The 25,653-nt window shown below is 40.8% G+C and overlaps 1 pseudogene; it reads right to left on the bottom strand.

Moving 5' to 3' along the window:
- Window positions 1-3,427, bottom strand: part of LOC102247735 — a 587,465-nt pseudogene extending 584,038 nt beyond the window's left edge.
- Window positions 3,428-25,653: the final 22,226 nt, after the last annotated feature.

The raw sequence follows: 25,653 nt of genomic DNA, 5'->3' as shown, positions 1-25,653 counted from the left end.
CTGCTCCCCGCTGGCAAGTGGACATCCCCCGAGGGCTGCCGGGCTGCCAGAGGGATGTCTGATTGCCATCTTAGGCCCAATCCCCCGGGGAGCGGGCCTAAGCCAGCAGGTGGTCATCCCCTGAGGAATCCCAGACTGCGAGAGGGCACAGGCCGGGCTGAGGGAACCCCCCGCCACTGAGTGCACAAATGTTTGTGCACCGGGCCTCTAGTATTTTAATAATTTAAAAATGCAACACTAACACTATAGTAAAAGACTCCTGGTCACTTACACTTATTCACTTTCTTTTTTAAATGTTTAATTGAATTATAATTTACATACCATAAAATTCATTCACTTAAAGTGTACAACTGAATGCTTTTTAGTATATTCACAGCATTGTGCCACTATCACTATAATTTTAGAACATTTTCACCACCCTCAAAAGAAACTCTGTACCCACTAAGACTTATTCATCATTTCCCACAAATGCTCTCCCTCCTATACCTGCCCTAGAGCACCATTAATCTACTTTCTGACTGAATGGTTTTGCCTATTCTAAATATTTCATATAAATGAAATCATACAATATGTAATCCTTTGTGATTGGCTTTTATCACTTAGCACATTGTTTTCACGGACCATCCATGTTGTAGCATGTATCAATCTTTAATTATTTTTTATAACTAATATTCCATTCTATGGATAAATCATGTTTTATTGGCCCATTTATTCATTGATGGACATTTTTGAGTTATTTCTACTTTTTAGCTATTTTGAATAATGCTGCTATAAACATTCATGTACAAGATTTGATTGGACAAATGTTTTCAATTTACTTGGATAAATAGCTAAAAGTAGAATTTCAGATAATATAGGAACTCCATGTTTAACTTTTTGAGAAACTGCCAAACTTTGACCTTTTTACATTCCTGCCATCTGTGTTAAGTGGGTTCCAATTTTTCAACATCTTTGATAACACTTATTATTGTCTGTCTTTTAATGTAGCAATCCTAGCGGGTGTGAAACAGAATCTTATTTTGCATTTCTCTGATGGCTAATGATTTTGAGCATCTTTTCATGTGCTTATTGCCATTTATATATCTTTTTTAAAAATTTCTAAAGCATTGTATGTAATTATTTAAATCATACTGTAGCGAAAAAAATTAGAATTCTTACAAAACCAGATTTTTAAAAATAAAAAAATGGGACTATATAGTAAATTTACTCAAATGAAGCTTAAAAGATATAGAACTGAAAATATTAGAAATATATATATAAAATGAATATACATTAGCCAACTATATGAACATTTCCGGCTAAACACTCATACAAATATATATTCACCTCTTCCTTTTATATAGAAATAACACATACATACATGATATGATGATTCTGGCAAAAAAATTCAGAGATAGTAAAAATATTCTCAAGTTTTTTTTTTTGTTTGTTTTTTAAATATATTTTATTGAATTTTTACAGAGAGGAAGGGAGAGAGATAGTCAGAAAAATCGATCAGCTGCCTCCTGCATATCTCCTACTGGGGATGTGCCCGCAACCCAGGTACATGCCCTTGACCGGAATCGAACCTGGGACCCTTCAGTCTGCAGGCCGACCCTCTATCCACTGAGCCAAATCAGTTTCGGCTATATTCTCAAGTTTCAAAGATGGTGTGGAATAAGTTTTAACAACAACATTCTACATGAATGGAAACCCCTGATTTAATTCCATAATTTTCATGCCAGAGGCATGGTTGGTTTTACTTCTTTCTAAGAACAGATCTTGGTATCATATACATTGGCTTATTAATAATTAAGGCATTTTGTTTACACAGTATCTCAGTGTGGAAAAAACTTTTAGTATTGACTTTTTGCCTATGTTTTAAACTTTCAAAGCCTTTCAACATAAGAAACTATCTGCACACATTTGAGTGTTTTCTTATAAAACACAATCTTAAAAAAAGTAATGGTTGGTCTTTGCTTTTCCTAGTAATAAGTTTTGTCTTATTTTTTCACATAGTATAAAGTATATTCTTATGAAGGGTTGCATTAAGATCCAGTAGTTCTTCAACAATGTTGCAAGTAACCATATGAATCCCAAATGCAGCAAAGGTGAACAATCTTCATAGCGCACTTTCACCTTATTAAAGTTGAAGCTGCTCCTTTTGGATATTTTTCCACTTCAATGTGAAGTAGATTGTTAGGGTTTCGTTAGTGGTTTCATATGTGGCTTTAAAAGGAAAAGGTTTTGATTTCTTTCACAGTTCACAGTTCTCCAATGAGGCATGTTTGGAAATCATATAATCCAGGGATGTTTTGAATAACCAAATGCTCTTTAGTAGATGAAGTCTTTCAATGCCACTGTAATAAATAAGCATCTACATCCTTAGCTATATTACCAGTATATCCTGGAACCAAAGTAAGATGGTTTTCTTGTTCCCACAATCCGCTTATCTGAATATGTATACTCACCCATCATTTATAATTTCTGTTTTGGACGAGAGTTCTGACCACCACCTTTTTATGACTGCTTGAAGCCAGTTTAAACCAACTATTATATATTCTTCAAATTTGCTTTTAAGTAGTGACTTTACAAGAGACAACAAGTCTACACAGCAGCCTAGTGAGATGTATTGTTTTTCTTCCTGTAAACTATTGGTAAGCACAGGAAGGCAATCCACCACCACTCCAAGGTCTTCTATCTTCACCAAATAAGTTATAAGTTCACTTATACTTCTCTTTTTCCAGAAAGTTAAAGCTACATTCAATCTCAAATTCATGCTGAACAAAACTTGCGCCATGTTTCATGATCCAAAGAAACCTCAGAAAAAAAAAACCCACTATTTTTTTTAATTTATTGATTAAGGTATTTCATATGTGTCCTTATCACCCCATTGCCCCCCAAACCCCCACTGCCCTCACCACCCTCCTGTTGTCTGTGTCCATTTTTTAGGCTTATATGTATGCATACAAGTCCTTTGGTTGATCTCTCCCCCTTACCTCCACCCTCCCCTACCTTCCCTCTGAGGTTTGATGGTCTAATCGCTTTCTGTCTGTGAAGAACCAGAATCACTGGAGTTAAGCCAAATATGTTTGACTATTATGGTGTAATTTTTCAGGCGGGTGGCCTGCACAAGCCAGTTCATTTTCTTTATTTGCCATGTCACATCCCCCACTTCTAGGGGACTGTTTCCTTTTAAAACAAGAATTTGGAAAAGGTAATGAACTTTCTTTCTGTGGTAGATCAGCTTATGTAGTTTATCTGGGCTTTTCACAACGTGTCCAACTGTTCTATTTATGTAAGCAGCCAACTGTTTTGGAGATTTCTTAACCTCCTTCCTGTTCTTATTAGTGAAATTAGAGATCCTTTTTCTGGGATGATCAATGGAATGATTCTCAATATTATTATAAAATTTCTGTTTTTTAACATTGTGGGTTTCAGATGCCATATCTCTTAAATACCAGCGCCTCAGTCCAGCTCTGGTGCTGACCAACTGCGCCTGGAAGCCTAGAGAGTCCCTGGGCTCCAGGCCGAGCCTCACTCAGGGCCACTCAAGCTAGGCCATGCATGGGGCACTGGGATTGCTCCCCCTTGGGCGTCTCTCAGGCTCCACCCAACCCTCCCATTTATATATTTTCTTTAGAGCAATCTATTTGACAAAATTGTAATTTATTTATGTTTTATTTTTTAGTTGTAGGAGCTCTTTATTTATTCTAGATACAAGTCCTTTATTAGACAGTAGAGGCCCAGTGCACGAAATTTGTGCACGGGGGGTGTCCCTCAGCCTGGCCTGCACCCTCTCACAATCCAGGACTGTTCCCCTGCCTGCCTGCCTGATCACCCCTAACCCCTCTGCCTGCCTGATCGCCCCTAACTGCTTACCTACCTGCCTCATTGCCCCTAACTTCCTTTGCCTGCCTGCCTGATTGCCCCTAACCACTCTGCATGCCTGCCTGATGCCCCTAACCACTTGCCTGCTTGTCTGATCGCCCCAACTGCTTGCCTGCCTGCCTGATCGCCCCTAACTGTTCGCCTGCCTCCCTGATCACCCCTAACCATCTCTGCCTCGGCCTCTGCCACTGCAGCTGCATCTAGAAGGACGTCCAGAAGGCCGTCCAGCTGTCTGGTATAATTGGCATATTATGCTTTTATTAGTATAGATATAACTTACCAAAAAATTTAGGGCTGACTTTGTACTTTCCTGATTGTGTCCTTTGAAGCACAAAGCATATATTTTGGTGATTTCCAATTTAACTATTTTTTCTTTCATCATTTGTGCTTTTGGTGTCATATCTAATAAACAATTGCTTAAACCAGGGGTGGGCAAACTTTTTGACTTGAGGGCCACAATGGGCTCTTAAACTGGACCAGAGGGCCGGAACAAAAGCATGGATGGAGTGTTTGTGTGAACTAATATAATTTCAAAGTAAACATCATTACATAAAAGGGTACGGTCTTTTTTTTTTTAGTTTTATTCATTTCAAACGGGCCGGATCCGGCCCGCGGGCCATAGTTTGCCCACGGCTGGCTTAAACCAAAGTCATGAAGGTCTATATCTGCTTTCTTCTTTGAAAAGTTGTATGGTTTTAGCTCTTACATTTACGCCTTTGATCCATTCTGAGCTAATTATTGTATACTAGAAGCCGGATGCACAAACTCTGTGCAAGGGGCTTGGCCCCACGGGCGCCATGGCTGCCTTAGCTCCCGCCCGCCTCAGGGGCTGCCTCTGCCTCAGCTGCCGCAGCTTCATCCGGAAGGTCTTCCAGAAGGACATCCGATCTAATTAGCATATTATGCTTTTATTATTATAGATGGTGTCAGATAGGTGTCCAATTTCATTCTTTTGCACATGAACATACTGTTGTCCCAGCACAGTTTTTTTAGAAGACTATTATTTCCCTCATTGAATTGTATTCGTGCCCTATTGAAAATCAATTGACTGTAATGTGATGGTTTATTTCAAAATACTTAATTCTATTCCATTGATGTATATGTCTATCCTATGTCAGCACCTCATCATTGTGATTATGGTAGGATTATTGAGCAATGTGAGTATTCTTTATTCTTATTTTTCAAGATTGTTTTGACTATTCTCATTCCCTTGCATTTTCATATTTTATGTCATATTTTAGAGTCACAATGTCCCTTTCTTCCAGAAAGGCAGTTGGACATTTGATAGAGCTTACATTGAATTTATATATCAATTTGAGGAGTATTGCCATCTTAATAATATTAGTCTTTCAATTCATGAACACGGGATGGCTTTCTATTTATTAAGGTCTTATTTACTTTGCTTCAGCAATGTTTTGTAATTTGTAATTTTGTACACTTCTTTTATTAAATTTATTCTTAAGTATTATATTCACTTTGATGATATTATAATTGTAATTATTTTCATAATTTAATACTAGGATTTTTTATATCCATGTATAGATATACAATTGATTTGTGTATATTATTCTTGTATCCCACTCAATTTCAACCACAGGCTCAATGTAACCTGAGGTTACATCCAATCTTTTGGCTAGTGTGGGCTTGCAGGAATGTGTTGGGTATGCTATGCTTCCCCCTTTAAGAGCTCAACCCCTATAGTTATTTTCTCCACTATTGAGGAATGCACATATTTATAAAATAATTTACTTTTCATCCAATATTCATATGTGGTCATAGTGATCTTTGTAAAATGCGATTCTGAAGATGCCCTTAATTTTCTGAGGCCCCACAGACAAAATTATTTTTGGACTCAATCTTACCTACTTTCCTCCAGTTTCAATGAGAAATATGTCCTTCCTTCTAAGTCCCACATCCTACCTTCAGTTCTTTGACCCTAAATTTTCTCAGGAATAACATTATTTCTTGAGTTCTTCATACTCGATCTTTTTAAAAGTGTGGACCACACTACCTCCACTTCTTTACTACTCACTCTCTTCTCAATATCCTACTATCTGCCTCTGTCTTCCACTAGTCTACTTAAAATGTCTAGAGCTCAGAAGAATAACTTCCATTAAAATAAAAAATTTGGAAGTCATTTATTCCGATGGTTTTAACTAGCATCTCCATGGTGATGTGTCCCAAATAAATATTTACATCCAAGGCCTTTCTCCTAAGCTGCAGACCTATATATTAAACTCTATACTGTATGTCTCCACCCTCATGACCCACAAGTTTGTGATAGTTAACAGGGGCAAAACTTTTGTCTCCAAATATGTTCTCTTTTATTACCTTGTCTTAGTGAATGATATACCCAGTACCCAAACATTAACCTAAACACCCAGTTACCCAAATCAGAAATCTAAGACTGTATTCTGGACTCTCCCTTAATTCACATCTTATCAGACCTATTGATTTTGTTTACAAAATACTTTTCACCTCCATTAGTACTAAATCATTTCAGACCATGATCAGCTTTTGCCTTGATTATGATTGTTGTCTCTGTCTGCAATCTTTTCAACTATTTCTTTCACTCACATCCATTGTGCACACAATAGCCAGTGATATTTCTAAAATGCAAATCTGGTCATGACACTCTTCTACTTAAAATTCTTCAATTATTCTCCCCAATTCCTCATCCACTGTCAAAATCTTCAGGATGAAATTCCTTACCATGAGTTAGATAATCTTTGAACTGGACCATGCTTTTTTACCCCAGTGTCCTCTGTGTTCTAAATATATTGAAACTTGCATATATCATATGCAGTTATTAAAATAAGCCATATTTTCACTCACTTCCATGCCTTTTCATAGACTCTTGCACCTGGATTATCTATTCTGTTTCTTTGCCTCAATAAATCCTACTCATTTCTGGGAAGCCTTCCTTAACAATGTCTGGGTTAGGCACATATGAGATCATATAGCATCCTGTGAGTACTTCTTGATTACACAAGTGATAACATTGTTTTGTCTCTTTTTTTCTCCCCACCCAACTGTGAGTTTGAGTACTATTAGTCTCCTGATGCTTGCATATCTTTCAAAAATACACAAGTCCCACTAAAGCTACACCATTGCTTGTCTTTAACTAAAATTATTTTTATTATCTTTAGTTTGATTTTCCCACTTTTTTAAGAGTAAAAGTATTAAGAGTAGAGTGGAGGTCAAATAATTAATATTAAAACTGTTGCCCATGACTTAAAAACACATGCATATGTGTTTTATTTGTGGTATTTGGTTTATAATTAATTTACCAAATAACATCTTCAAATATACACACATCATCTAACATGTACTGTAATTGTTGAAGGCTTACTAGGTCCTAGGCATTCTGCTTAGCACTAGGTGTAAAGAATATAGGTGTATATCCTAATGATTCAATGTAGTATACACTATAGAAACAATGTGTAAGAGACGTTGTGGGTGCAAGTGAACAACAACAACAAAAAGACTATTTGGGAGGAGGAACCAAGATGAGATGGTGGCATAGGCAAACGCAAGTATTCACATCCTCCAATAACCACATCAAAACTAAAATACAGAAAAAAAACATCATTCAGAACTGCCTGAAATCTGGCTGAATGGAAGTCCTACAACCACAGATTTAAAGATGAAAGCACATTGAGACTTATAGGAGGGGTGGAGGTGCAGAATGGTCTGGTCTGACACCCAAGTGTGGCGTGTTTTTAATTGGGAGGGATATCTTGGCTGAGGAGGCTTCCCGTGAGGAACAAAGGGTCCAAGCCCCAGACCAGACCCCTCAGTCCAGGGTTCTAGTGCTGGGAAGAGAAGCCCCATAACTCCGGGCTATAAAAGCCGATGGGGTTAGTGGCTAAGTGACATGGAGGCTGCTGGAGACCCAGACAGTTCCTCTCAAAGGGCTGGCACACGGTCTTACTAGGATTCACCCCTTCTGAGCGCCAGCACTGGGGAAAAGGCTTAGTGGCGGTGAGGGGTAACCAGTGACATATGGGAAGGAACTGGATTGCCTGACATTGGGGAAAGAACCCTAGGGCAGCTTTATCCCAGACAGGGATGCTCACAGGGGTCATTGTTCCTATGCTAAGACCCCCTACCACAGAGCTGGCTGGCAGGCTCCGTGTCTGAGTCTCCATCAACCTGGTTCACACTGTTCCTTCCAACCTGGTGATTCCCTGTGATCCCAATTTACAGCCCCACCCAAGCTATTTGCAGAGGCTTTTTCATATGAATGGCCTGTTCTGGCTCAAGATTCAGACTTTCCTAAAATCATTCTAGCAAACAGCAGCTGGACTTAGTGTGCCCCATATCTCTTGATAAGTGGCACCAGGCCCAGCACTAGCTGAAGCTTGCCAAGGTTCACAGCTTAGCCTCTCCTGGGCATCTCTGAGTCCAATACAAATAGAAGCCATCTGCAGATCACTCTATAGCTTCTGCCGGATGGCCCCAGGCAGGGCACAGGCAGTGGCTGGCTTTTCACCTTCCAGGAGGCCACAAAGCCAGTGCACCTGGTGGACAGGTTTAGACCATGCCAGATTACAACCCTACTCATCCATGAGAGACATATTCAAGGGACAGACTCAGCACCAAAACCCCACTGAAGCAAGTCCTGCTCCACAGGGGTGTCCCCTGCACAGCAGCTCTTCTGCTGTAGTCACAGCAGGTCCCCATAGCCAATTGGCCTGGAGGTCAATTCCTCCCAGTGACACCAACAGCAATCAAGGCTCAACTACAACAAGACAGTGCACACAGCCCACACAGGGGCACACATAGAATGCCCGGTTCAGGCTGAGCCACTGGGCCCTACAGGACACCTACTACACAAGGCCACTCTACCAATTCCAGGATACATAGCAGCTCTACCTAATACATAGAAAAAAAACCCACAGGGAATCCTCTGTCTCTGATGTTTGGGCTTTGTGACACTCAGAACCCATTTGCTGTGCTGGGTCAGTGTGAGATAAGATTCTAAGGCTCATGTCCCAGTCCACCCTTTTAGGAGTAGTCTTTCATTTACTATGTGGTTTTTCTGTTTCTGTATTTAAGATCTCTTCTTATATGCAAGATTTCATGTTGTTAGTCTACTCAGAAAGAAAAAATATGGGAAATAAAACCTTCTAAACCCCCAAGTCTTTTTCCTAGAGGTATCAGACCTGTAGAAGTGCCCTCCAGCAGGCTGCCTACACAACCTCCAAAAAAGATATTAATGTTGATATTTTAGTATAATATCCCACAGTATTTTGCACAAATAAATTAAATTAAGCTGTTTAAAATAAATGAATGTTCAGAGTAGCAGCTAGTATTATTGGTAATTAGAAGCCTAAACACAAGACACAATAAAGTTTCTAATATAGTTCTGCCAAACAAATAAAACAAAACAAAAAAACAGCATTCTTGTTTTTACTGGCATAAAAACAGACATATGGATTAATGGAACAGAATAGAGAGCCCAGAAATAAACCCATGCCTTTATAGTCAGTTAATATTTGACAAATGTTATGCTTATATGCATGCATACAAGTCATTTGGTTGATCTCTCCCCCTCCCCCCACCCTCCCCTACCTTCCCTCTGAGGTTTGAGCATCTGATCGATGCTTCTCTGTCTCTGGATCTGTTTTTGTTCATCAGTTTATGTTGTTCATTATAATCCACATATGCGTGAGATCATGTGATATTTATCTTTCTCTGACTGGCTTATTTCACTTAGCATATTGCTCTCCAGCTCCATCCATGCTGTTGCAAATGGTAGGAGTTCCTTCCTTTTTACAGCAGCATAGTATTCCACTGTGTAGATGTACCACAGTTTTTTAATGCTCTCATCTGCTGATTGGCACTTAGGCTGTTTCCAAATCTTAGCTATGGTAAAATTGTGCTGCTATGAACATAGGGGTGCATATATCCTTTCTGATTGGTGTTTCTAGTTTAGCAAAAATTTTTGAAGACAAAAATCTGGTTTTACTATGCTGTACACCTGAAACTAATACAAAATAATATTGAATGTAAACTGTAATTGAAAAACACAAAATACATTTTTAAAAGAAAAGGAAAGATTTACACAGATACCACACACACACACACACACACATACACACACACAGGAAATACCCTGTGAAGATACTGAAAGAAGACCATCTATAAGCCAAGGAGAGAGGCCTCAGAAGAAACCAACCCTGTCAACACTTTACTCTTGGACTTGTAGCCTCCAAAAGTTTGAGGCAATAATTTTCTGTTCATTAAGACAGAAAATATCTGGTTTTATGAATCTTTGCAATGTGCCAACTTTCCCCAAACCTAGTATAGTGTTTTATGAATACTCAAGATATATTTTGAAATTGGAATGCGAAGAAGCCTCAAGCCAGTCAATTATCATGCTTAAAGAAAAACGAGGGTGGTAGAAGTGCTGACTTGTCAAATCATCCTTGACCTCCCTAAAACATTTGACCATGGTAACTTAAAGTTATTGAACCTGTGTTTTATAGTTTCTTTTCTGTAAAATTCATAGGGTTGTTGTGAAGATTAAATAGTACTGTATGTAAATATTTAGTATACTTCCTGGAACATAATTGCTAACCTATGTTAGTTATAATTACTGTTTTTAAAAATTAGTCAGGAGGCAACTGTGGTTTAGTGAAAAGAAGATTGAACTTAGACTTCATAGACCTGGTTTTGAATCCTGGTTCTGTCGCTTAGTTCTGTGGCCACATGTGAGTCACTAAACCTATCTTATCCTTGATTTTCTCATTTTAAAAAATGGGATAATAAGACATGCAGGGAAGTCATGAAAATTAAAATAGATATCCTGTGTTATAGATATCATTTTTAAAGTTTAAAAAAATATTTTGATTTTTTATAGGAGAGAGAAAGGGAGAGGGAGAAACATCAATGTGAGAGCAGAACATTGATTGGCTCCCACAGCCCCCCCCCCTCCCCGACTGGGGATTGAGCCTGCAACCTGGGCATGTGCCATGACTGGGAATTGAATCGGCAACCTCTTTTTTTTTTAAATATATTTTATTGATTTTTTTACAGAGAGGAAGGGAGAGGGATAGAGAGTTAGAAACATCGATGAGAGAGAAACATTGATCAGCTGCCTCCTGCACACCCCCTACTGGGGATGTGCCCGAAACCAAGGTACATGCCCTTGACTGGAATCGAACCTGGGACTCTTCAGTCCACAGGCCAACGCTCTATCCACTGAGCCAAACTGGTCAGGGCAAATCGGCAACCTCTTGGCCTGTGGGATGATGCTAAACCAACTGAGCCACACCAGCCAGGGATAGATATCTTGCTATGATTAAGAAAATGCTTGGTATATGGTAAGTATTCAATATGTGTTAGTTCTTTTCTACTCCATTTTCTTACTCATATCCCAGAGTACCTTGTAGAAGAATCACAAGTACTGGAGAGCATCCTCTGAACTGTTTGAAGTTGAAATTGTGGAATAGATGACTATGTTACATTTTGTTATCAATGACCACAATGCTAACTCCAAGCCATAAAGATAGAGTCCTGAGAACTATAGGCCGATAATTCTCATTCCTCCATTGTGACTGCAGTGGCTGATTAACAAAGAGCAGTATCAACAAATGCTTAAGAAAAAAACATAACCTACTAGGCAAAAGCTATCATACTTTGTGGGAAGGACAATTATGACTGATGAAATAAAGTGGGGTTTTTGACCATTTGGAGTAAGGGAGTTGAAATGGTTATAACTTATTTAGACTTTCAAAAAACTTTGACAAGTTTCCACACTAAAGATTTTTTACAATTTAGATCACTGTGCAGTTAGAGAAAGTGTCCGTTACTGAACAGATATCTCTAAAATTTCTTTCAAACTAACATTTGATATTGGTCTTTCTGAAAATGAACTGCCCATCTTACAAGGACAATCTGCATGGAGATCTCCCAAGGCTGGATGAGTGGGTAGAACTCAGCAGATAAGTTTCAATGAGCTGTTATTTGTTAGAAACCGGCTTCAAAGAATAACCTTGGCATTTAATATATGACACAGAGTGGAAAGATAGCAAAAAACAAGAGCTCCTTTGTTTCTTAAAATATGAAGGAAGATGAAGCAAATATAAAGTAGAATATGCCAAAAAGGATACAGAATCTTAAAGTTGATTATCATAGAATCTTAGCTGTTATTTAGTCTGCCCTCCCACCTAAAAATGTCACTCCCATCTCATCCTAGCCACTTGTGGAATACTTCCAGTTTTAAGGAGTGTATCCCCTCACTAGAACAATCTATTTCATTATTTGCTCCAACTGTTAGAAAATAAATGTATTACATTGAGCTGAAATTTGCCTCTGATAATCACCAACTTTTTTTGGTTCTTCCTTTTTAAACCATGCAAAATAAACATAGCCCTTCTTCCACTAAAATTCCCTACACATGCTTTAAGTCACCTGTCATGTACAATATATGCATACATTTCCCTGCTCCTGTTAAATGTAGAATCTAGTGGGGAAGCAGACATTAAAAAAAAAACCACCCAGGTTTTTTTTAGATGGTGGCGGAGTAGGTGGGCCTTTCTTGTACCTCCTCCCAGAACTAACCTGGAAATAAAACTAAATTGGGGAACATTCACCCTGAACTACTAACTGAAGACTAGCTGAAAACGAGCCTTTTAAATAAGGAAGGGCAGAAATCACCGTGAGACTGGTAGAAAGAATTCAGTCCCAAGAGGGACTGCTCCCATGGCAGGCAGGTTGAGGGTGCAGACAGATTTCTCAGTTGGAGGAGGGGGTATTCCCCCTGAGAGAAGTAAGCCCTGGAACCCAGGCTGAGCTCCCCAGACCAGAATGCCAGAGCCAGGAAGAACTGCTATATGGTATCCAGTGATGAAAGGCAGTGGGGTTTCTATCTGCCAGAGAGAGACAAAGCCACTTTTTTTAAAGGACCAGATCATAGGATTTTCATTTGCAGCCACTCACCCTGGGCTTCGGTGGAGGTACGGCAGTGCAGACTAGGATAGCCTGAGGAGATTCTGGGATGGGAGGCATTGGAGAAAGACTTGGGGGAGTGGCTGCTAGGATACCTATATTCAGTCATCCCCCTACCCAATACCACAGCATCTTGGGATGGGGCCATTCCCCCTGCTTTACTAGGAACCTGACTGGTGCTTTCCCCTAAGAGGACAGCTGATAGAAACTCCTGGCTTCCCGCATACCCCACTGGACTGCCTGTGAAGGGCTCCACCATGCCGAGGACAGTAAAATATTCTGGGATAGACCTTGATAGATGGCTCTGGGACAGTGGAACAACCACCATCTTCCCTGAAGTCTGAACAACACCACCTCTTCATGGGAGACTCACAGGTTCCATCCTCCCTATTCCACCAAAAGCCTTTTAACAAACAACCTTTTCAGTGACTAAGTCTGACATCTGGTTGGCAAGTGGAGGCAGGTGGAAGCTGACCCCAAGGTGCTTTGGAACATTTACTAATCTGCCCCTGGGCCTCATGCTGCTAACAAGCCAGTCTTGGAGCACAACGTGGCCCCTCCCATGCCCAGCCAAGCCAAGCCCAGTTGTGGCAGCCACAAAGTATAGATCACTTGAAGATTCAAAAAGGTTGCCAAGAGCCAAACATAGATGGATTCTGACATTAGCTAACACCAAAGTACCTCCCAGGAGGCCTGGAACCGGCATACAAAAGTCAGCATCAGTCAATGTATGAGCAGGATCCAAAGGGAGATCTCAGCAGGCACTAAACTCTGCCAAGAGATCTCAATTTTGTGTGTTTTTTCCTCCACTTTGATTTTGTGTGTTTTTTTCTTTTCCATCATTTTTAAAAATTTGTTATCATTTTATTATTTTTTCTCTTTTTTATGTTTCTGATTTTTCTTTTTCCTTTTCTTACTCTATTTTAAATTTTCTCTTCTTTTCCCTTCTATTTTCTTCTTTCTCTTATTTTTTCCTTTTAATAATTTTTCTTTCTTTTCTTTTATAGCATTTTCCTTTTTCTATTCCTTATTCTTATTTTTCCTCTCCCTGTTTTTCTTTTATATTATTTTTTCTTCCCCCTTTTTTTCTTCTCATATTCTTTTTCTTTTCTTATTCTTGTTCTTTTTTCTCTTTCCTAATCCTTTTTTCTTTTTTGTGATTGTTTTAGCTGCTATTGTTGGGTTCTTTTTTTATGTTTTTTATTTTGTTTTGTTCTGTCAACACCTGTACAACAGCTCACATGCTGTGGTAGGGGTTGAGTCTCCTAGCCTGAGGGGAGATCCCACCCATGAATGGGACAACAACAATGAAGACTCAGTTATAACAGGATAACCCACAGAACCCACACAAGGGACACACCCAGATTGGGAGATGAAGAAGACTGAAATGCTGGGACACACAAGACACCTTCTACATAAGGCCACCCCATGGATACTGGGAATCATAGATCTATAATTTATATAAACAAACACAAAGAGACAGCTAAAATGGGGAGACAAAGAACAACCCCCAAATTAAAGAAAAGGAGGAATTGCCAGAAAAAATAGCTAAATGAAATGAAGGCAAACAATTTACCAGATATAGAAATCAAAGTAATGGTTATAATAATACTCAAGGAAATTAGTGAGAACTACAAATAACTTAATGAGAACTACAAGGAACATAGTGGTAACAACATCAGCATGAAAAAAGACATAGAATCCCTGAATAATAACCAGTCAGAAATTAAGAATACCATTCTGACATCAAGAATACACAGGAAGCCCTAGCTGGTTTTGCTCAGTGGATAGAGCGTTGGCCTGCAAACTGAAGGTTCCCAGGTTCGATTCCAGTCAAAGGCACATGCCTAGGTTGTGGGCTCAATCCCCAATAGGGGGCGTGCAAGAGGCAGTCAATCAATGATTCTCTCTCTTTGATGTTTCTATCTCTCTCTCCCTCTCCTTTCCTCACTGAAATCAATACAAATATATATATTTTAAAAAGAATGCACAGGAAGGCCCTGGCCAATTTTGCTGAGTGGTTAGAGCCAAATGGACTAAGGGCTGCAGGTTTGATCCTACTCAAGGGTGCATACTGCAGTTGCAGGCTCGATCCTTGGCCCCAGTCAGGGGCACTTTCAGGAGGCAACAAATTGATGTGTCTCTCTCACATCAATGTTTCTCTTCCTGTGTTTTCCACTCTCTCTGAAAAAAAATGAATAGAAAACATATCCTTGGGTGAGAATTAACAACAACAATAAAAGAATACACAGGAAAGGCATTTATCTGAAAGCATTCTTGCAGGGAGGAGCTCCCTGGGGTTTTAATTTGAAAGGTGGCCTGGAGCATGGAGAACCATTAATCATTTCTAAGGTGAACCTGGTAGTGGAAAGACCTCAAAGGCTCCAAGATGGCTGCAGAGTACCTGGAGGCTCTGTCTGTTTACTCCCAAAACCGCGCCAGATTTGCAGCTAAACTGTGGAGCATTCAGCTTGAAAAAACAGTTTAAGTGTAGCTGATCTGAAGTATTGTAAGCAGGAAAAGGGGAGAAAAGACAGGAGGAGATGCAGAGAGGGTGAGCGAGCTTCTGTACCTCCAAGGCAGGCATGGGGGAGGTGGATGTAAAGTGTGGCAGCGGAATGCCCACCCCCTGGAACCATGGGGTCTTGGCCTCACACAGGGATCCCCAATCCAGAGCAACAGAGAAGGGAAGGGGAGCTTGCATAACAACAGGCAGTGGCAATCAGTGTGGATTCAGTCCAACTGTGAGTCTCAGATAGAACCAGCCTAGGCAAAGGACAGCATCCTTGTTAAAACACCAGCCTGGGAAGGTCTGTACCTATGGGAGGGACCATGCGCCATAGATTGGGGCCAGCAGAGGTGTCTGATTGGTACACCTAGCAGTGAATCTGAGGAACCCTTTATTCTCTGGAAGAACTTTGGGCAGAGAGCCAGAAGGGGGATGGACAGTGTGACTAGGTAAAGAGTATCAGGCTTGCCCAACTTGAGTGAATGGGCATCAACCCTCTCGCCATCTGAAGAACAGCTGGGTCTTCCCCATCCTATTGTGACCTGAGGCAAAAGGGATCAGCTCTGGAGTTAAAATCTGCACCTGTATGGCCAGGTCTGATGGAGTGGAGGACTCAGATATTAGCCACGTCAGAACCTGGGCAGAGGTCTCACCCAACAGTGGCCAGACACACTGAAAGATTAGAGTGACAAGCAGGGCTGATTTTGATTTTATGTATGTATGTATGTATGTATGTATGTATTTTTACCCCCTCCTACTTGCTGTGGAAGCAAGGTGGTGCCAGGGAGCCAGGTAGAGCTGAGGCACTGAGACCATTTCTCCAGGATGGGCTTTGGATCCAGAAACAGGCGTGTCCTTAGCCCTTGAGCTGCATTATGGGGATCTAGAACTAAGCTTCCCAATGAGCTCAGCCAGCACAGCTCTGGGAAGGAGAACAAGCTATGGGAAACATCCCCAATGTATGTTGAAACTACCCTGGAAAAATCCTAGATAACCAAGCAGAACCCAGTTCTTTGGGGGAAGGGAGAGCAGCTGCAAGCAGGGACATTCATGCTTTGAGACCTAGGGCAGGTGCAGCTTATGGGCTATGGAGACCCCACCCAAGAACTACTTGGGTTCCACCCTGCTGTGCTTCAGTCGGGTTGTTAGGACCAGGCAGGAACATCAACTGACTTTGGCTTGCAAAACTCAATGCCAGGAAGACACACAATCCACTTAAAAAATGGGCAAAGGACCTGAAATAGACATTCCTCTAAAGAAGACATATAGATGACCAATAGACATATGAAAAATGCCCAAAGTTACTAATCATCAGGAAGATGCAACCTAAAACTACAATGAGGTATCACTTCACACCTGTCAAAATGACTACTATCAATAAATCAACAAACAACAAGTGCTGGTGAGGATGTGGAGAAAAGGGAACCCTAGTACACTGCTGGTGAGAATACAGACTGGTGCAGCCACTATGGAAAACATTATTGAGTTTCCTCAAAAGTTTAAAAATGAAACTGCCTTTTGACCCAGTGATCCCACTTCTAGGTATGTATTATGAGAATCCCAAAACACCAATCAGAAAGAATATATGTACCCCTATGTTCATAGCAGCACAATTTACAATAGCCAAGATCTGGAAACAGCACAAGTGCCCATCAGTAGATGAGTGGATAAAGAAGCTGTGGTACATCTACACAATGGAATACTAAGCGGCTGTAAAAATGAAGAACTTACCCTTTGGGACAGCATGAATGGACCTGGTGATTATGTTAAGTGAAATAAGTCAGTCAGATATAGCAAATACCATATGATCTCACTAATATGTGGAATTTAATGTACAAAATAAACTTACACATGAAACAGAACCAAAGGCATGGGTACATGGAACAGACTGACAAATGTCAGAGAGGAGGGTTTATAGGGGACTGGATAAAGGAAAGTAAAGGGATTAGCTAAAGAACGCATAGCCCATGGATACAGAAAATAGTGTGGTAAGGGCCAAGGGAGGGGTGACGGGCTGGATGGAGGTAGGCAAAGGTGGGAAAGTAGAGGATATCTGCAATAGTGTAAACAGTAAAAAAAATTAAAATAAATAACCACTCAAATGAGTATATAGTTGCAATGTCAGATGTGTTATGAAAGAAGAAACATCTCCCTACAAATATATAGCAAAGGAACTTAAACTTGACATGGCCATTGTTTCATAAATATTTCTCATATCCTTGGATATCATATATTCTGACATGTCACAGCAGGACTAGAAACCAAAGAGGTTTTCGACCAGTAATTATTTTAAATTAACTATTTATTTTGAAATAATTTTAACTTACAGACAAGTTGCAAAAATCCTACAGTGCGTTCCCACATCGCCTTAACTCAGCTGCCTCTAATGTTTACATCTTACATAATTGTGGTACATTATCAAAAGCAGGAAAATAACAATGGCACATTTTCAATAGTTTTGCCACTAATGACATTTTTCTAGTCTAGGATCCAATCCAGAATCCCACAATACAATTACATTTCATCTCTCAGTGTCTTTCAATCTGTGACATACCCTCATTCTTTCTTTGTTTTTCTTGATGTTAATACTTATGAAGAATTCTGTTCAGTTATTACGTGGAATGTCCCTTTAGATAATTTTGTCTCATGTTTTCTCATGATTAGATTGAGGCTACTTATTTTTGGCAAGAAAACCATAGAAGTGATATGCCCTTCTAGTGCATCATATCAAAGGGTAAATAATGTCGATATGTCTTATTACCCATAATGTTAACATTGATCACATGGTTAAGGTGGTGTCTGCCAGATTGTTTTTTTAAAGCATGGTTTTATTTATTGCATTTAAAAGCAAAGTACTCTTTAAGAATATTTGAGTAATACTTTAAACAAATAATTTCTTCACACCTCTGCCCCCAACCACTCAGTTCCAACCCCCTAACCCTCTAAGCAGTAATCAGTTTTATAGTTGCTTGTGTATTCATCCAGAGTTTCTATAAATATAATCAAACTAGAGGCCCAGTTCACGAATTCGTGCACGGGTGGGGTCCCTCATCCTGGCCGGTGATCGGGCCAATTGGGGCTTGTCTTGCGCAGTCCCGATTGGGCTGATTGGGGATGGGGATTGGGGCCCATCAGGGCTGGCTGGCAGGGGGAGGGACCCTGGGAGGGTGGATGGCCACAGGAGGTTGGCTGTGGGAGCTCACTGACCACCCGGCCGGCCAGGGGGTGGGACTGCAGGAGGTTGGCGGGAGCCCAGCCCCAATCAGATGATCAGGGCCTGCCGGTCAGGGGAAGGACCAGGAGGTTGGCCAGCAGACCCCATCAGCAATCGGGCTGGGGGAAGCTCCTGCATTGAGCGTCTGCCCCCTGGTGGTCAGTGCTCATCATAGCGACCAGTCGTTCTGGTTGTTCTGGTTGTTGTGCATAACAGTCACTTAGGCATATATATATATATATATATATATATATATATATGAATACATAGTAGGTCCTCGGTTACGTCAGAGATCCGTTCCTACGGCACAACGTAATGCGATTTTCGCTGTAAGTCGGAACCCACCTACATAAGCACCTACGTCACTCACATGGAGCACATACACAGCAGTAATGAAGTGAAACAGTAAAAAAAAATTTAAAAGAAAGATAACGGGGAAAGGAAGATGACTGCCGACAGGAAGGCAGACTGCAAGATAGTGTGTGAGTGAGAGAACGAAAGGAGAGTGTGTGGACATATGGAGAGTGTATATTTGTGGGTGAGGGACAGCTAAACTCCAAGGGACTATTGGGGACTGCTGGACCGGGCTCCCCTGACCGGGCAGCCTCCACTGCTGCTAGAATCTCTCCTGGAATGACTGGCTCTGCCACGGAGACCGCCCCATCTTGAAGAGGAGAGTGGCTGTTATTGGAAGCCTATAAAATCCCAGGACTCTACAACCGCAACACCCAGGGACCAGCTTCAAACCCAGGAACACCGGAACTCAAGCAGCATGAATATGTAGACTTGGATGAACTCTGCACCTTCTCACGGAAAGGTCAGATTTCGCCTAGGGAAAGGTGAGGTCTGCGATCCAGGCTGGAGGGACAAATGTGCACAATGGGCTCTAGAGGTTTGGGGGAAGTCTGCGCCTCACAAAATCCGTGGCCGTTGGGGCTAGCATGATCCGTGAATGTGGAAGGGGGTCCACAGGACTGCTGGCAGAAGGTAACTCTAAAAATCAACCCATAGCTGGACTGGGCACAAAAAAGCAGCCTGAATTTTACCAGTGTGCCAGCTGCTTAGTGTCAGGGGAAAAAAGACGTGCACAGAGATGTTCACAGAGTTGTACACAGTGCTGGAGGGTAAAAGTCGTGAGTTTGTGCACTTTGGCTCATTTTTTTCTCTTTAAATCTTTGCTTTTGATTACTAAGCCCAGTATATAGGATCACCCATTTGGGGACACTAAGAGACTGCAGGGGAAAGTTGTTTTTGTGGAACCTGGGGATCAGAGCCAGGAATGACAATCAGAGAACCAGCCTTGGGGCAGTCTATTCTCCCAAACCAGTATTAAGTGCGACAGGGAAAACAAAATCTAAATATTGGCTAGAGAGGACTTATAGCCCCAGAGGTCACCAGAAACACTGCCACCCAGGGGCTGAATCACAAAATGACACTTATGTAAACACAAATAAAGGAGTCTAAGAAACAAAGAAATACTGCCTGCATGAAAATCAGGACTGTGGCTTACAGAGGAGCAGTGGAACACAGAGAACTTCAATACTGTCCTGACTACCTGACAGAAAACAGGCATGCCAAACAGAACAGTAGAGGAAGTGAATGACTTTCACTACTGCGCATTTTTATTTTTACATCTTTTACTTGAGAAACTAATTTTTTTCTCTTTCCTCACTTGATTTTACCTTTTTAATTATTATATTTTATTTTTAATCAGTATTATTACTACTACTATTTTACCTTTTTTAAAAAAGTGTCATTTTATTTTCTCTTTATTTTATTTTGGGATTAGTGTTCTACATTCTATTTTCATCTTTCCTTTAGCATCATTTTACTCTATCTCAACTTTACCTTTATGCCAACACTCTCTTCCTCACTTTTCCCCTTTTGTTGTCCTGTTTCTCTTACCCTATTCCTGCTTTAAAATTTTCCTATTCTTTCTTTTTAACCCCTGTTAAAAATTCATCCTACTTACATATCTAATTTCCAATCCCTTGCTCTAAGTCCATACACACCTCTCTCTTCTCTTTCTTCACTATCCAAAATTTTTTCTCTCTTCCCATTTTTTTGTTTTGTTTTTGTTGTTATTGTTTTTTTGGTTTTGTTTGTTTTTGTTCTAGGTTTTTTTTGTTTTAATTTGTTTTGTTTTGCCTTGCTTTCTCTCTGTCTTAGTTTTGTTGCTTGCTTGATTCTTGGTTAGATTGGGGTTTTTTGCGCTTGTTTGTGAGATTGTTTCTCTTTTTTGTTTTGTTTTTTGCTTCTGTTTTTCCTCTCCTCACTTATTAGTTGTTGTTTATAGCTTGCATTTATCTCTCGGTGTTTGTTGTTTGCATTTTTGGGGATTAGGGGTTGTTCTATTGGAGTTTTCGTCCCATATAAATAGTTCCCCCCGTCTTTTTTATTCTTTTTCTTTTCTCTCTTACTTTTTTCCTTTTCTCAATATCACTTTTGCACTCCTTTTTTTCCCCTTTTCTTATCGCCTAATTCTCTTTTCTCTGGTGGTCACCTTTATTTGGGGTTATTAGTATTGTGAATACATTTGTGTTCAGTGCCTTGTGCATTGTGCCTTGTTGTGTTGTATTTTGTGCCTTTAAATCAACACAGGAGACAGAGAGAGCTACATAACCAGACAACCGGAAAAGAGAGATCATGGGGAGACAAAGAAACAGCCCACATAGGAAAGAAAAGAAGGCATCACCAGAAAAGGAACTAAACGAAATGGAGGCAAGCAATATGTCAGAGAAATAATTCAGAGAAATGGTCATAAGGTCGCTGAAAAGAATGGAAGACAAATTCAACAATATGTATAAGAACCAAGAGGAAATGAAGAAGAACCAAGAAAAATTGAAAAATGACATCACTGGTAAAAAAGAACTCAATAGAAAGCATCAAAAGTAGACTAGAAGAAGCAGAGGACCACATCAGTGAGCTAGAAGACAAGGTAGGAAAAAATACCCAAGTAGAGCAGCATCTACAAAAACACTTTAAAAAAAGGGAGGAGAGCCTAAGGGAACTTTGGGACAACACAAAATGAAACCACATCCACATAATAGGGGTTCTAGAAGGAGAAAAAATTGAGCAAGGAATAGAAAACCTGTTTGAAGAGATGATGTCAGAAAACTTCCCTGATATTGGGAAGAGAAAACTCACACAAATCCAAGAAGCTCACAGAGTCCCAAACAAAATGAACCCCAAAAGACCGATGCCAAGGCACATTATAATTAAACTGGAAAACACCAACAACAAAGTAAGAATCTTAAAAGCTGCCAGAGAGACAGAAAGTTACCTACAAAGGATCCCCCATCAGACTAGCGACTGATTTCCCAACAGAAACACATCAGGCCAGAAGAGTATGGAATGAAATATACAGAGTCATGAAAAGGAAGGGTCTGAATCTAAGAATACTTTACCCAGGAAGGCTATCAATCAAAATTGAGGGTGAAATCAGGAGTTTCACAGACAAAAAAGGACTAAGGGAGTTTATTACCACCAAACCAGCAATGCAAGAAATGCTAAAGGTTCTGCTGTAAAAAGAAGAAGTAGAAAGCGAAGAAGGAACACAGGCGTAAAGAATAAAAATGGCGACAATACTTATCAATAATAACTTTAAATGTAACTGGATTAAATGCTCCAATCACAAGACAAGGGGTAGCTGAGTGAATAAGAAAACATGACCCATATATCTACTGTCTACATGAGACCCACCTCAGAACAAAGGACTCACACAGACTGATGGTGAAGGGATGGAAAAAGGTTTTTCATGTGAATGGAAATTTAAAAAAAGCTGGGGTAGCAATACTTATATCAGACAAATTAGATCTCAAAGTGAAAGACATAACAAGAGATAAGGAAGGCCACTTCATAATATTAAGGGAGCAATCCAACAAGAAGAAATAACTCTGGTAAACATATATGCACCCAATACAGGAACATCCAAATACATAAAAAAACTTCTGGAGGATATCAAGGGGGAGATTGACAGCAATACAATCATAGTAGGGGACTTTAATACCCCACTATCACCATTGGACAAATCCTCTAAACAAAAAATCAGCAAAGAAACAGCAATTCTAAATGACTCACCAGATCAGATGGACTTAATTGACATCTTCACAACATTTCACCCCAAAGGCACAGTATATACATTCTTCTAAAGTGCACATAGGTCATTTTCAAAGATAGACCATATATTGGGTCACAGGCAAAGTTTCTTCAAATTCAAGAAGATAAAAATCATATCAAGCATCTTCTCAGATCACAATGGCATAAAACTAGAAATCAACTACAATAAAAACAATAAAAAAATCAAACACCTGGAGGCTAAATAGCATGCTATTAAACAATGAGTTACCTGGGAGATCAAAGAAGAAATAAAAAGCATCATGGCAACAAATGACAATGAAATGCAACAATCCAAAATCGATGGAACACAGTGAAAGCAGTCTTGAGAGGGAAGTCTACCACAAAAAAACAACAACAAGAAACAATGGTAATAAATTACCTATCCCTACAACTCAAAGAGTTAGACAGAGAGCAACAAGAAAAGCCCAGAGTGAACAGAAGGAAGGAAATAATAAAGATCAGGGTAGAGATAAATGACATAGAGACCAAAAACACAATACAAAAGATTAACGAAACCAAGAGCTAGTTCTTTGAAAGGATAAACAAGATTGATGAACCCCTAGCCAGGCTCACCATGAAGCAAAGAGAGAGGACCCAAATAAACAAAATCAGAAATGAAAGAGGTGAAATAACAACCAATCCCTCAGAAATACAAATGATTATGAAGAAACACTATGAACAACTCTATTCCAACAAAAAGGACAACCTAGACAAAATGGATATATTCTTAGAAAAATAACAGCCCCAAAAACTCAACCAAGAAGAATCAAAAAACCTGAATAGGCCAATCATTACCAAAGAAATTGAAACAGCGATCAAAAATCTTCCAGGAAACAAAAGCCCTAGTCCGGACAACTTTACAGGGGAGTTCTACCAAGCATTCAAAGAAGAACTAAAACCTATCTTTCTTAGAGTATTCCTGAAAATTAAGGAGGAAGGCACACTTCCAAGCTCTTTCTATGAAGCCAGCATTACCCTAATCCCAGATGAAGACACCACAAAAAAGAGAACTACAGGCCAATATCCTTGATGAACATAGATGCTAAAAACCTCAACACAATTCTAGCAAATCGGATTCACCAAATCTCTTCAGCAATTAGAAAGATCACACACCATGACCAAGTGGGATTTATTCCAGAGATTCAAGGATGGTACAATATCCACAAATCAATTAATGTGATACATCACATAAACAAACTGAGAGACAAAAATCACATGGTCATATCAATTGATGCAGAAAAAGCATTTGACAAAATCCAACACCCTTTCTTCATAAAAACTCTCAGCAAAGTGGAATAGAGGGATCATACCTCAACATAATAAAAGCCCTATATTACAAACCTACAGCCAACATCATACTGAGTGGTCAAAAACTAAAACCATTTCCCCTAAAATGGAAGAAGAAAAGGATGCTCACTTTCACCACTCCTGTTCGACATAGTACTAGAAGTACTAGCCATAGTGATCAGACAAGAAGAAGAAATAAAAGGCATCTAAATTGGAAAAGAAGAAGTAAAATTGTCCTTATTTGCAGATGACAAGTTACTATACCTAGAAAACCCCAAAGACTCCATGAAAAAATTACCAGACCTAATAAATGAATTTGGCAATGTAGCAGGATACAAAATTAACCCAGAAATCTATGGCCTTTTTATACACCAACTAGTAGCCCGGTGCACGAAATTCGTGCACTGGGGTTGGGGGGGGGGAAGGGGCCCCTCAGTCTGGCCTGCACCCTCTCCAATCCGGGACCCCTCGGGGAATGTCCGACTGCCTGTTTGTGCCCACACTTTTAAGAGATGACAGCTCCATTGCTGTTTCTTTCTTCTCATGCTTAAAATCATTGGAATAAGTAGGTATTCAAAGTGTGTATACATTTTGGGGAGACATCCTGTATATCTCTAGTCAGCAGTGAAAGGAACTAACAGCGGATTTGGAACCCCCAGACAGGGAACCTCACTCATTCCCTGCATGTCTCCCCAATTCACTTTCCACCTTCGTGGGTAGCAGGAGAATCAATGTTTTCTCTCATTAACTTGGAAAAGCACGTCCTGTCACCTGTTGCCCAGCAGGAGTGCGCTAGGTTCCATGCGAGCGAGGCTCAGTCAGGGCAGCCTTTACTCATGGGTGCCAGCACCCAAAGTGCACATTCCTCTTCTGCAGTCGCCTGACTATCCCACTGTTTCACTGAGAGGACGGAACTCCTTGCCGCCTCTGGGTTCTTGATCTTGAATGCTGACCGAAGGCACCTTAGCGAGGGCCACCCGCCCCCACCAGGTATGTTTGTCTGCACCTGCTCCCACCTCAGCACCTGCATTAGCCCCACAGACGTGATCTTGTCACTGCACTGGCCTCTGCGGGAACAGGGCGTCACCACTCCGCCCTCTCACTGTCATCTCACAGGCACCCATCCTCAGCACCCAGAACACCCAGACACTCTCCAAAGGATGTGAGTGTGTCGGAGGGGACATGTGCACATCCTATAGGGGACTTAGGCATGCTGGGGTTGATGGAAGTGCTGCGGAGGGGCAGGGGGAACTTGTGCGCACCTTGGTCTGTGACTGTTGCAGGTGCACGAGGGTGACAGCGTGCTGGGGGATGTCGCATGCAAGGGAGAGAGGTGAAGATGTGCACACCAGAGGCCTGTGGCTTCGCAGATCCACAAACCCCTGTGGTGTGGCCAGGCGGACCTCAATTTGGCCCACCATGGTGGCTGTCCCTGTGATCCCACACCTTCTGGGCCAGGAGGCGGGACTTGTGCAGCCTCTTCCTTGTGCTGATGGCCTGCAGGCACTACTTCAGCTCAGCCCGCAGGCTCTGCTTGGTGCGCTCATGGCTGCCACTACAGCCATGTGGGGAGTATAGGCGGCCCTCGCCCAGAGGCTCTCCGCAGGCTGGCCACAGGCCCGGAGTGGCCTGGGTGGGCTGGATGCCAGCACGCGCTGCTCACCTGCCCAGAGTGACTGGGGTGGGGCGGAAGCCA

This window comes from Myotis brandtii, unplaced genomic scaffold (genome assembly GCF_000412655.1).
Source record: "Myotis brandtii unplaced genomic scaffold, ASM41265v1 scaffold2, whole genome shotgun sequence".
NCBI lineage: Eukaryota > Metazoa > Chordata > Mammalia > Chiroptera > Vespertilionidae > Myotis > Myotis brandtii.
Note: the sequence above shows the minus strand (reverse complement) of the source record. Positions and strands in the feature narration are given on the sequence as shown.